Below are 12609 nucleotides of genomic sequence, written 5' to 3' on the forward strand. Positions count from 1 at the left end.
GTTGATGGACATATTGGCTCTTTCCATAGTTTGGCTATTTTGGATGTTCCTGCTATAAACATTGGGGTGGCACATACCCCTTTGGATCACTACATTTGTATCTTTGCGGTAGATACCTAGTGGTGCAATTGCTGGGTCATAGGGTAGCTCTGTTTTCAACTTTTTGAGGAACCTCCATATTGTTTTCCAGAGTGGCTGCACCAGCTTGCATTCCCACCAACAGTGTAAGAGGGTTCCCCTTTTCTCCACATCCTCGCCAACATCTGTCATTTCCTGACTTGTTAATTTTAACCATTCTGACTGGTGTGAGGTGGTATTTCATTGAGGTTTTGATTTGGATTTCCCTGATGCTGAGTGATGTTGAGCACTTTTTCATGTATCTTTTGGCCATTTAGATGTCTTCTTTGGAAAAATGTCTGTTCATGTCTTCTGCCCATTTCTTGATTAGATCATTTGTTCTTTGGGTGTTGAGTTTGATAAGCTCTTTATAGATTTTGGATACTAGCCCTTTATCTGATATGTCATTTGTAAATATCTTCTCCCATTCTGTTGGTTGTCTTTTGGTTTTGTTTACTGTTTCCTTTGCTGTGCAAGAGCTTTTTATCTTGATGAGGTCCCAATAGTTCATTTTTGCCCTTGCTTCCCTTGCCTTTGGTGATGTTTCTAGGAAGAAGTTGCTGTGGCTGAGGTCAAAGAGGTTGCTGCCTGTGTTCCCCTCCAGGATTTTGATGGACTCCTCTCTCACATTTAGGTCTTTCAACCATTTGAGTCTATTTTTGTGTGTGGTGTAAGAAAATGGTCCAATTTCATTCTTCTGCATGTGGCTGTCCAATTTTCCCTACACCATTTGTTGAAGAAGACTGCCTTTTTTCCATTGGACATTCTTTCCTGCTTTGTCGAAGATGAGTTGACCATAGAGTTGAGTGTCTGTTTCTGGGCTCTCTATTCTGTTCCATTGATCTATGTGTCTGTTTTTGTGCCAGTACCATACTGTCTTGATGATGACAGCTTTGTAATACAGATTGGAGTCTGGAATTGTGATGCCACCAGCTTTGCTTTTCTTTTTCAACATTTCTCTGGTTATTCGGGGTCTTTTCTGGTTCCATACAAATTTTAGGATTATTTGTTCCATTTCTTTGAAAAAAGTGGATGGTATTTTGATAGGGATTGCATTAAATGTGTAGATTGCTCTAGGTAGCATTGACATCTTCACAATATTTGTTCTTCCAATCCATGAGCATGGGACGTTTTTCCATTTCTTTGTGACTTCCTCAATTTCTTTCATGAGTATTTTATATTTTTCTGAGTACAGATTCTTTGCCTCTTTGGTTAGATTTATTCCTAGGTATCTTATGGTTTTGGGTGCAGTTGTAAATGGGATCAACTCCTTGATTTCTCTCTCTTCTGTCTTGTTGGTGTATAGAAATGCCACTGATTTCTGTGCATGGATTTTATATCCTGCCACTTTACTGAATTCCTGTATGAATTCTAGCAGTTTTGGGGTGGAGTCTTTTGGATTTTCCACATACAGTATCATATCATCTGCAAAGAGTGAGAGTTGGACTCCTTCTTTGGCAATTTGGATCTCTTTTATTTCTTTTTGTTGTCTGATTGCTGTGGCTAGGACTTGTAGTACTATGTTGAATAGCAGTCGTGATAATGGACATCCCTGCCGTGTTCCTGACCTTAGGGGGGAAGCTTTCAGTTTTTGAGAATGATACTCGCTGTGGGTTTTTCCTAGATGGCTTTTATGATATTGAGGTATGTACCCTCTGTCCCTATACTCTGAAGAGTTTTAATCAAGAAAGGTTGCTGTACTTTGTCATATGCTTTTTCCTCATCTATTGAGAGGGTCATATGGTTCTTGTTCTTTCTTTTGTTAATGTATTGTATCACATTGATTGATTTGTGGATGTTGAACCAACCTTGCAGCCCAGGAACAAATCCCACTTGGTCGGGGTGAATAATCCTTTTAATGTACTGTTGGATCCTATTGGCTAGTTATTTGGTGAGAATTTTTGCATCCATGTTCATCAGGGATATTGGTCTGTAATTCTCCTTTTTGATGGGGTCTTTGTCTGATTTTGGGATCAAGGTAATGGTGGCCTCATAAAATGAGTTTGGAAGTTTTCCTTCCATTTCTATTTTTTGGAACAATTTCAGAAGAATAGGTATTAATTCTTCTTTAAATGTTTGGTAGAATTCCCCTGGGAAGCCTTCTGGCCCTTGGCTCTTGTTTGTTGGGATATTTTTGATGACTGCTTCAATTTCCTTAGTGATTGTAGGTCTGTTCAGGTTTTCTATTTCTTCCTGGTTTAGTTTTGGTAGTTTATACATTTCTAGGAGTGCATCCATTTCTTCCAGATTATCTAATATGCTGGCATATAGTTGCTCATAATATGTTCTTATAATTGTTTGTATTTCTTTGGTGTTGGTTGTGATCTCTCCTCTTTCATTCATGATTTTGTTGATTTGGGTCCTATCTCTTTTCTTTTTGGTAAGTCTGACCAGGGGTTTATCGATCTTATTTATTCTTTCAAAGAACCAGCTCTTAGTTTCTTTTATCTGTTCTACTGTTCTTTTGGTTTCTGTTTCATTTCTGTTCTGATCTTTATTATTTCTCTTCTGCTGGGTTTAGGCTTTATTTGCTGTTCTTTCTTCAGCTCCTCTAGGTGTAGGGTTAGGTTGTGTATTTGAGACCTTTCTTGTTTCTTGAGAAAGGCTTCTATTGCTATATACTTTCCTCTGGACCGCCTTTGCTGTATCCCAAAGATTTTGAACAGTTGTGTTTTCATTTTCATTGCTTTCCATGAATTTCTTTAATTCTTCTTTAATTTCCTGGTTGACCCACTCATTCTTTAGTAGGATGCTCTTCAGCCTCCATGTATTAGAGTTCTTTCCAACTTTCCTCTTGTGATTGAGTTCTAGTTTCAAAGCATTGTGGTCTGAAAATATGCAGGGAATGATCCCAATCTTTTGGTACCGGTTGAGACCTGATTTGTGACCTAGGATGTGATCTCTTCTGGAGAATATTCCATGGGCAGTAGAGAAGAATGTGTATTCTGTGGCTTTGGGATAGAATGTTCTGAATATGTCTTTGAAGTTCATTTGGTCCAGTGTGTCATTTAAAGTCTTTATTTCCTTGTTGATCTTTTGCTTACATGATCTGTCCATTTCAGTGAGGGAGGTGTTAAAGTCCCTTACTATTATTGTATTGTTGTCGATGTGTTTCTTTGATTTTGTTATTAATTGGCTTATATAATTGGCTGCTCCCATGTTAGGGGCATAGATATTTACAATTGTTAGATCTTGTTGGATAGACCCTTTAAATATGATATAGTGTCGTTCCTCATCTCTTACTATAGTCTTTGGTTTAAAATCTAATTTGTCTGATATAAGGATTGCCACCCCCGCTTTCTTTTGGTGTCCATTAGCATGGTAAATGGTTTTCTACCCCCTCACTTTCAATCTGGGGGTGTCTTTGGGTCTAAAATGAGTCTCTTGCAGACAGCATATCGATGGGTCTTGTTTTTTTTATCCAATCTGATAGCCTGTGTCTTTTGATTGGGGCATTTAGCCCATTTACATTCAGGGTAACTATTGAAAGATATGAATTTAGTGCCATTGTATTGCCTGTAAGGTGAATATTACTGTATATTGTCTCTGTTCCTTTCTGTTCTATGTTACTTTTAGGCTCTCTCTTTGCTTAGAGGACCCCTTTCAATATTTCTTGGAGGGCTGGTTTCATGTTTGCAAATTCCTTTAGTTTCTGTTTGTCCTGGAAACTTTTTATCTCTCCTTCTATTTTCAATGACAGCCTAGCTGGATATAGTATTCTTGGCTGCATATTTTTCTTGTTTAGTGCTCTGAAGATATCAGGCCAGTCCTTTCTGGCCTGCCAGGTCTCTGTGGATGGGTCTGGTGCCAATCTAATGTTTCTACCATTGTAGCTTACAGACCTCTTGTCCCGAGTTTCTTTCAGGATTTTCTCTTTGTCTCTGAGCCTCTTAAGTTTTACTATTAGATGTTGGGGGTGTTGACCTATTTTTATTGATTTTGAGGGGGGTTCTGTGTTCCTCCTGGATTTTGTTGCCTGTTTCCTTCCCCAAATTAGGGAATTTCTCTGCTATAATTTGCTCCAATATACCTTCTGCTCCCCTCTCTCTTTCTTCTTCTTCTGGGATCCCAATTATTCTAATGTTGTTTCGTCTTATGGTATCACTTATCTCTCAAATTCTGTCCTTGTGATCCAGTAGTTGTTTATCTCTCTTTTTCTCAGCTTCTTCATTTTCCATCGTTTGGTCTTCTGTATCACTAATTCTCTCTTCTGCCTCATTTATCCTAGCAGTTAGAGCCTCCATTTTTGATTGCACCTCATTAATAGCCTTTTTTATTTGGACCTGGTTAGATTTTAGTTCTTTTATTTCTCCAGAAAGCGTTTCTCTAGTATCTTCTATGCTTTTTTCAAGCCCAGGTACTATCTTTATAATTGTCATTCTGAACTCTAGTTCTGACATCTTACTAATGTCTGTATTGATTAGGTCCCTGGCAGTTGGTACTGCCTCTTGTTCTTTTCTTTGAGGTGTTTTTTTCCATCTTGTCATTTTGTCCAGAGGAGAATAGATAAATGAGAGAACAAAATGCTAACAGGGTAACAACGACCCCAGAAAAATATACACTAAACAAATCAGAAGAGACCTGAAACCGGGGGAAAAAAAAGGGAAAAAAGGAAAAACGAAAAAAAAAAGAATATGATCAAATATGATCAGGCTGGTGAATAGATCAGTGCCACACACTAGATTTTGGGAATATTTTGGTCTGTTAGAAGAAATTGTCTCCCAAAATTTTAGAGAAAGCAAAACTTATATATGTACAAAAATAAGGGTAAATACGATGGAGGGATGGAATGTGACTGTAAAGATGAAAATTATAAAAGATTTTATAAAAGGAATTGGTAAGATTAGAAGTTGTTTGAAAAAAGAAAGAAGAGAAATTAAAAAAAAGGGAGAGAATGTGATTAGGCAGGAAACTAGAACAAAGCCATACACTAGAGATTTAGGGTATAATTGGTCTGTTAGAAGAAACTGTATCCCAAAATTTTAAAGAGAACAACTTATATATATATATACCAAAAATAACATTAACTACTATGAAGGGATAGAATATGACTATAAAAATGAAAAGTAAAAAATATTTTTAATAAAGGGATTGATAAGATGTTGGTTGAAAAGGGGGAAAAAGAAAAATAAAAAAAATAGAAAAAAAAGAAAATTAAAAAAATTAACTTTGAAAGACTAAAGAATCAGGGGGAAAAAAGCCATGAATTCTATGTGCTGTATTCCCCTAGTGCTGGAATTCTGCCATTCTTATTGATCGGTAAACTTGGTCTTGGCTGGCTGTTCTTGCTGATCTTCTGGGGGAGAGGCCTGTTGCAGTGGTTCTCAAATGTCTTTGCCTGAGTCGGAATTGCACCGCCCTTGCCAGGAACCGGGCTAAGTAATCTGCTCAGGTTTGCTCTCCGTAGCTTTTGTTCCCTGCAAGCTTTCCGTAAGGCTTTGGAGGACGAGAGTGAAAATGGCGGCCTCCCAATCTCTGCCCTGGAGGAGCCGAGAACTCGGGCTCCCACTCCTCAGTGAGCCCCCAGAGAAAAGCAGTCAATCACTCCTGTCTCCCTGGTCTCTGGCCACACTCCATGCTCACCCCGTCTGTGACCGAGCGTTTCTGTCTCTGGCACATGACCCTATTTGGAGTCTCCAAACCCAGCAGATTCCTGCGGTGGGCTCCCGTGCCACTTCTCCCGGGGGAGGAAGGGTTGTCTCCCCGGATCTGCCGCTTGTTGGGTCCCTGCTTCCAGAAAGTGGTCGTTTTTCTGTTCAGGGAGTTGCTGCTATTCTTTTCTTCGATCTCCTGTTGAGTTCGTAGGTATTCAGAATGGTTTGATACCTATCTAGCTGAATTCCTGGGACCAGACAAAATTTAGGTCTCGAACTCCTCTGCTATCTTGCTTCTCCTCTTTCTTCCTCTTTTTGTAACACTAATCCCATTATGGAGCCCCACCCTCATGACCTCATCTAACCCATTGACCTCCCAAAGACACCACCTCCAAATACCATCACTTTAGGGGTTAGGTTAGGACTTCAAATTATGACTTTTTTTGGAGGGAGGCCATGAACATTCAGTCCATGACATTAGATTTGAGTTAGTAGAGTGTGGGCTAAAGGTTAAGAGGTAGTTATTGGTGTGTGGGGATTATTGAAATTAAGGTAACACTAAGGGATGACTATGGAATAAGTGGCAAAGGTGGGTTTAAAGGGAAGACCTTTGGAGGAGAGAGATTCAAGGAATTGAGAGTCCAGGCTACTGGAAGGATGACTAGGGTGGGTTTTAAGTTATGATAGGAAAGTAGTGGGAAAGAATGACAGTAGCCAAAAGGTAACCTCTTCTAGAAAGAGAGAGAGAGGTAGACTCCTGCAGGTGTGGAAAGTGACTGCAACAGGGAAGGGAAGTGCTGATGAGATCACTCAGTCCTGGGAGTCCAGTGTTGGAGGAGTCTGCCATCCAGGGTAGGAGGGAGAATATTCTGGAAGTGATCATGAGGAATAAGAGGGGCTCACACTCTAGCTGCAGACTCCACAGCACCCGGGGAGTAGCAGATAGCCACTGTTGGAGAGGGCTGGGAGGAAATCAGTGTCCTTAGGGAGAACCAACTTCCGACCAATTAAGAATATAATGAGAACTTTCAGAGAAGATGCTGAACTTAAGGGAGAGGGTTTGTGATTGACCTAGAATTTCAGGGGCATAGTGAACAAAAAGGTTTCAGGAAATAGAAGGTGGGAGATGGGTCAGAAAAGGCAGCCTATGGAACCAGATGAGGATTCACCTTCAGGGAATGAAGAATGACCTCGGTGTCCTGGGTCTTTTGTGGTAATTGGTATGAACAGGGATAAAACACACAATTAGATTAGTCCAGTTGGTCCAAGGTACAAAGCAATGGAGGTGCTGTGGGGATTGAACAGAGGAGGGGTGCAGAGGCAACGTGACAGAGGCAGGAAGAGTTCTATCCTCGCACTGGAGTCCCACATAAGTGTACCCTTTGTGTTCTTGAATTTAGCTCGATGGTGGTCTGCAGGATTGGCCTTCCTCTAAGTGCAGGCACTCCTCTGACTCCTTCATAGTGCCTTATACATCCTAAGTGCTTAACATATATTGTTGAGTGAGTTAAAAATACCAGGAGTGAGAATGATATGGGTAAAATTCAAGCCAATTAATGATAAACAATATATAATTCAGTTCCACTGGGATCTTAATAGTCTGATTTTCACATAGGCATTGGGGAAAGGGTAGTCAAAATTTAAATTTTGAGGCATAAAAGGAGAAAGTGAAAGTAAATTTTATGCAAAAGGAGTACAGAGCAGAAGCTTGAGGTTTTTTTTTAACCAAGTTATAGTTTTGTGAGATGCACATTTTCCCCCTGAGGGCGTATATATTTCTTTTCATTTTTGTTGTTTTGACCAAAGCAAGACGAAGAACAACTGTCCTAAAAGAAAAAAAAAAAAAGCTGTTTCATCCAGCAGCACAAGCTCCGGAAGAAGGGGGAGACATGGGAGAAGGGCAAGTTTTGGCAATGCACAGACCTCTATCCCTCTTAACACCTCATTAAAATGAATGTCTCTTAGTGTTTGGAATTTTTCCAGACAAATGGAGAGTTTCCTTTGGCTTCACATGTCTTCTTAGAAGCTGGTAGTTTTCCTGAGTGTTTTTTTTTTTTTTCAGGGTTTTCGCTGTCTTTGCAATGAATTTCTAACAGCGAAGCATCTGCTAACGGAAAGTGTTTCTTGATGTTCCCCTGAATCAGAGAGCAAATGGTTATATACAGACATTAGCACTGTCCTCAGTTTAGAACAGTGGATTTTGAAGGGTTTGAGGAAGGTTTGGGGATCAAGTAACTCAGTCTGCACTTGGCTTCCTTCCCTCCAGCTCCTTGCAGCTTTGTTCAAAGTGGTCCAGAGAAGTTCATTAGCTTCTTTTGGCCGCAGTCAGTTGTGCTCTACACCCATTTCAACAATGTACTAAGCTAAGAGGCTTGGTGATTATGTACATACATGAACTTGAGGCCCTTAAAAGATGTGGTGGTGGTGTGGGCAGGTGGTAGTCACTGAGCTGCAGAGGAGAGACGAGTTTAAAGTTACACTTTTACAACTTTTACAAAGTGTGAGGCAAAATTCCAGACTTGCTTTCTTCACTTCAATCCTCAAAGCTCCCTTTTAAACCCGCAGAGGGAGCTGTATCTGCTCACATTTGTGTTAGGCCCCTGGAGGGAGAAAGGATCATGACAAACCAAGGGAAATTATCATGTATACTTGATTTATGAGTCAGATACTTTATGACTTTTTTCTATTTAAAGAAGCAAAACGTATGGCTGAAAATTGATCTTAAATATATCACGCCTGGGTGGCTCAGTCGGTTAAGCGTCTGCCATCGGCTCAGGTCATGATCCCAGGGTCCTGGAATCCAGCCCCGTATCCGGCTCCTGAGCCTGATTCTTCTGCTCCCTCTGATCCTTCTCATGGCTTGTGCTGTCTGTCTCAAATAAATAAATAAAATCTTAAAAATAAATGTATATCACATTACAGTCACCCATATATGAAATGAAATTTGTTGTATTCATAAGTTTGCTCTGGGTGGTGGGCTGTATATTGGATTGATTCTGAAACAAAATGAAAACTTTCTGAAAAGCAGCTAACAAACTTTAAACTTTTTTTGTTTTAATTTAAATTCAATTTAATTAACATATGGTGTATTATTAGTTTCAGAGGTAGAATTTAGTGATTCATCAGTTGCATATAATAACACCTAGTGCTCATGACATCACTTTTTGTGTTTTAATATGAAAAAGAGTTTTGTAATTTACTTGATAAATTTTTAAAACCTTTTTTGGAAACAAATATGCAGAAACTAAATTAGTGAAGTATATTTGCTATGAACCAACTCATTGGAATTAGAATATTAAACACTAATAATACAGATACTACATGATTTAGAGTAGCTATTATTCTCCTGTTATCTATCTGATTATTATATTTACCATGGGAACATAATTGATTCCTTCCGAATCATATCTACCTATCTATCTATCATCTATCTATTCAAATCTTTAAGGATATTTTTAAATATTACGATTTTCTAGTACTAGTATTATCCAAAGTAATAACTTTTACCTAAACTGATGAAGATATATTTGGCTAAGAAAGCTGAAACCACTGGGGTTCTAGTCTCAACTTTCCAGTGACCTTGAAAGAAGGAAAGCAACATCAGTGTGCTTCAGATTCATTTCTTTAAACATAGTGCTACCAATACTATCTTTCAGAATGTGATTAATATTGCCATATTTCACTAGAGTAATTGGGGATAAGAACAAAAGAGGTTACTGAGGGAAGAGCCTCATTTTGTGCTCCCAGAAGCCTCCTGTATGAGGGCCGAGGTTAACTGGGCACATGTAAGTGATACTCAAGACTCATCTGGGGCTGCCCTTCTACCACCCTTTTCCAGGTCTTGGAGATGTTTAAACACCTGATTTCTTTTGATTTTTCCTCCAAGAGCTGACAGTGGTAGCCTGGCCAGTTGAACACTGCTCTCTGAATTCCCCTTTCAAAGTTTTTCTTATAATAACTTCCCATATAAATGTCATTATAACTTTTTTGAGTAGCTTCTCAGAGTCCATGGAAGGGATGTAGAAGAAAGAACATGGCATATGTGAGTGATTAGGGAAGACTGAGTTGTTATGCTGTCTTTTGTTCAGATTTGGCAATTACTGGTAGTTTATTGGTACCTGTATTATATCCAGCAGTACCCTAGGTGTCCCATGAGATTCTAAAAAAGTTTTAAGACATGGCTTGTTCCCTGTATTTTCCTCTAGGATTTTGATTGTTTCCTGTCTCATATTTAGGTCTTTCATCCATTTTAATTTATTTTTGGTGTAAGAAAGCAGTCCAGTTTCATTCTTTTGCATGTTGTTGTCGAGTTTTCCCAACACCATTTGTTGAAGAGACTGTCTTTTTTGCATTGGATATTCTTTCCTGCTTTGTCAAAGATTAGTTGACCGTATAGTTGTGTGTCCATTTCTGGGTTTTCTATTCTGTTCCCTTAATCTATGTCATAGCAACTTCTTACTAGACACATCTCTGGAGGTAAGGGAAACAAAAGCAAAAATGAACTATTAGGACTTTATCAAGATAAAAAGCTTCTGCCCAGAGAAGGAAACAATCAACAAAACTAAAAGACAACCTATGGAATGGGAGAAGATATTTACAAATGACCTATCCAATAAAGGATTATTACCCCAAATCTATAAAGAACTTTTCAAACTCAACACCCAAATAAATAATCCAGTTAAGAAATAATCCAGTTAAGAAATGAGCAGAAGACATGAACAGACATTTTTACAAAGAAGACATCCACATGGCTAACAGACACATGAAAGATGCTCATCACTCATCATCAGGGAAATACAAATTACAAATACAAAGCCACAGTGAGATATCACCTCATACCCGTCAGAATGGCTAAAATTAACAACAGATGTTGGCAAGGATGCAGAGAAGGGGAATCCTCTTACACTGTTGGTGGGAATGCAAACTGGTTGTTTCTCAAAAAGTTAAAAATAGAACTACCCTGTGACCCAGCAATTACATTACTAGGTATTTACCCAAAGGATACAAAAATACTGATTCGAAGGGGCACGTGTACCCTGATGTTTATAGCAGCATTATCAACAATAGCCAAGCTGGAAAGAGCCCAGATGCCCATCAACTGATGAATGGATGAAGAAGATGTGGTATATACACAATGGAATATTACTCAGCCATCAAAAAAGAATGAAATCTTGCCATTTGCAGTGATGTGGATGGAGCTAGAGTGTATTATGCTAAGTGAAATAAGTCAGTCAGAGAAAGACAAATGCCATATGATTTCATTCATATGTGGAATTTAAGAAACAAAGCAGATGAACATAGGGGAAGAGAAAAAAAAGAGAGAGAAAGGGAAGCAAACCATAAGGAAAGCAAACCATAGAGAACACACTGAGGGTCAATGGAGGGAAGTGGGTGGGGGCATGGGCTTAAATGAGCGATGGGCATTGAGGAGGGCACTTATGATGAGCGCTTGGTGTTGTATGTAAGTGATGAATCACTAAATTCTACACCTGAAACCAATTTTACCATATATGTTAACTAACTAGAATTTAAATAAAAACTTGAAAAAAAGAAAAAGACATGGCTTGTTCTCCATGAACTTTTCCAGCTATCTGGAACAATAAGACTAGCCCCCAAGACATTATATTAATTGTTAAGCTGTATACGTATGTATATAAAGGGTACGGCAGCCCCTGTACTAGACTCTTTTCTATGTTATATGGCATTTAATGCTCACCAATCCTGTGAGGAAGGCATCACTTTGCAGATGTTGAAACTGAACCCTTGACATTGAAGGCTTTCCTACAGTCAGTCAGGTAGTAAATGGAAAAGTGAGGGTAGCACACCAGTCTGTATGACTAGACTTATTCTTTTTCTATTAGTAAGAAAATTACTGATAATTTTTTAGGAGTAAAACTGAGATGGGGCAGTCAGAGAAGATCCACAATGTGGGTTTTAGCAAGTCAAGGAACAATCTTTTAATCTTTTAAATCTTTTCAGTGAAGATGAAACAACTGAATTCCAGAGGAGACTACTGACAACTCAAGAATCCCACCAAATGGCAAAGTGTTTCTTTCCAAGGTAACTTAATTTTCAAAATAATGGAGACATTCATACGTTCTTGGGAATTTCCAACATCAATTACCAGTTCTTCAGTTTTTAAGGTCATCACAGCAGAAAGTAGCAAATCTCAATGTGAGTCTCTAAAACATTTACATACTTCAGAATGGAAAATTATAGGAACCACCACAGACAGCCCAGACACTTCTACAGATTCCTAATTATACCTCCCACTAGTACCATCATTTCTTTTCTAGAGAAGCTGAATGAACTCCCAGAACTGAGAAGCTTCAATACTCTTCCACAGGGGCAGACCTCCCAGTGAAGACATGGATCAAGAGATCAGGAGAATGCACAGTGATGGATGGATGAAAAGAGGGCCTTGAAAACACAGATTACTCTGACTTATACCTCACAGTGGTACCATAGGACACAACTGCAGGCAAGGAGTTGCCTGATGTGGGACCTGAAGGCATTGACCAGACTTCCCCTTGTGTGGCTCGTTGGGGAACAGGGGAACAGTCAGCAGTCAGCAGTGGATCTCTGTCTGTCTCTGGGACCACAGCGGCATCCCTACTTACCGGAAAACCCAGGGAGATGTTCTACATCTGTAAACTAAGGATAATTATACTCTGATTGTTGTTACTATTAATTGTAATTTATGTTTAAAGCACTTCATGGTTCACAATAAATAGTGACTTATTATGAGAAAACATTTCCTACAAGTAATTTAAAATGTATTGGAAATTTACCAGGTGTTAATAGCTGTATAATATAATCTCATATAATTTGACCTTGAGAATCTTTAACTCTGACAGGTTAAATGCTCCAGGTGCAGCAATATGATGTCTTCTGAGGC

At 39.0% G+C, this 12609-nt stretch overlaps 1 long non-coding RNA gene across 1 annotated transcript in view; it reads left to right on the forward strand.

Annotated features, from left to right (window-relative positions):
• Window positions 1–11757, forward strand: part of LOC141371526 (uncharacterized) — a 129345-nt gene extending 117588 nt beyond the window's left edge. Inside the window, exon 6 of the long non-coding RNA XR_012376541.1 lies at window positions 11691–11757. This is a non-coding gene — a long non-coding RNA (uncharacterized lncRNA). The remainder of the gene's footprint in view (window positions 1–11690) is intronic.
• The last annotated feature ends 852 nt before the right edge of the window (window positions 11758–12609 follow it).

This window comes from Callorhinus ursinus, unplaced genomic scaffold (genome assembly GCF_003265705.2).
Source record: "Callorhinus ursinus isolate GAN/ISIS: 27379988/994484 unplaced genomic scaffold, GSC_fseal_2.0 scaffold3, whole genome shotgun sequence".
NCBI lineage: Eukaryota > Metazoa > Chordata > Mammalia > Carnivora > Otariidae > Callorhinus > Callorhinus ursinus.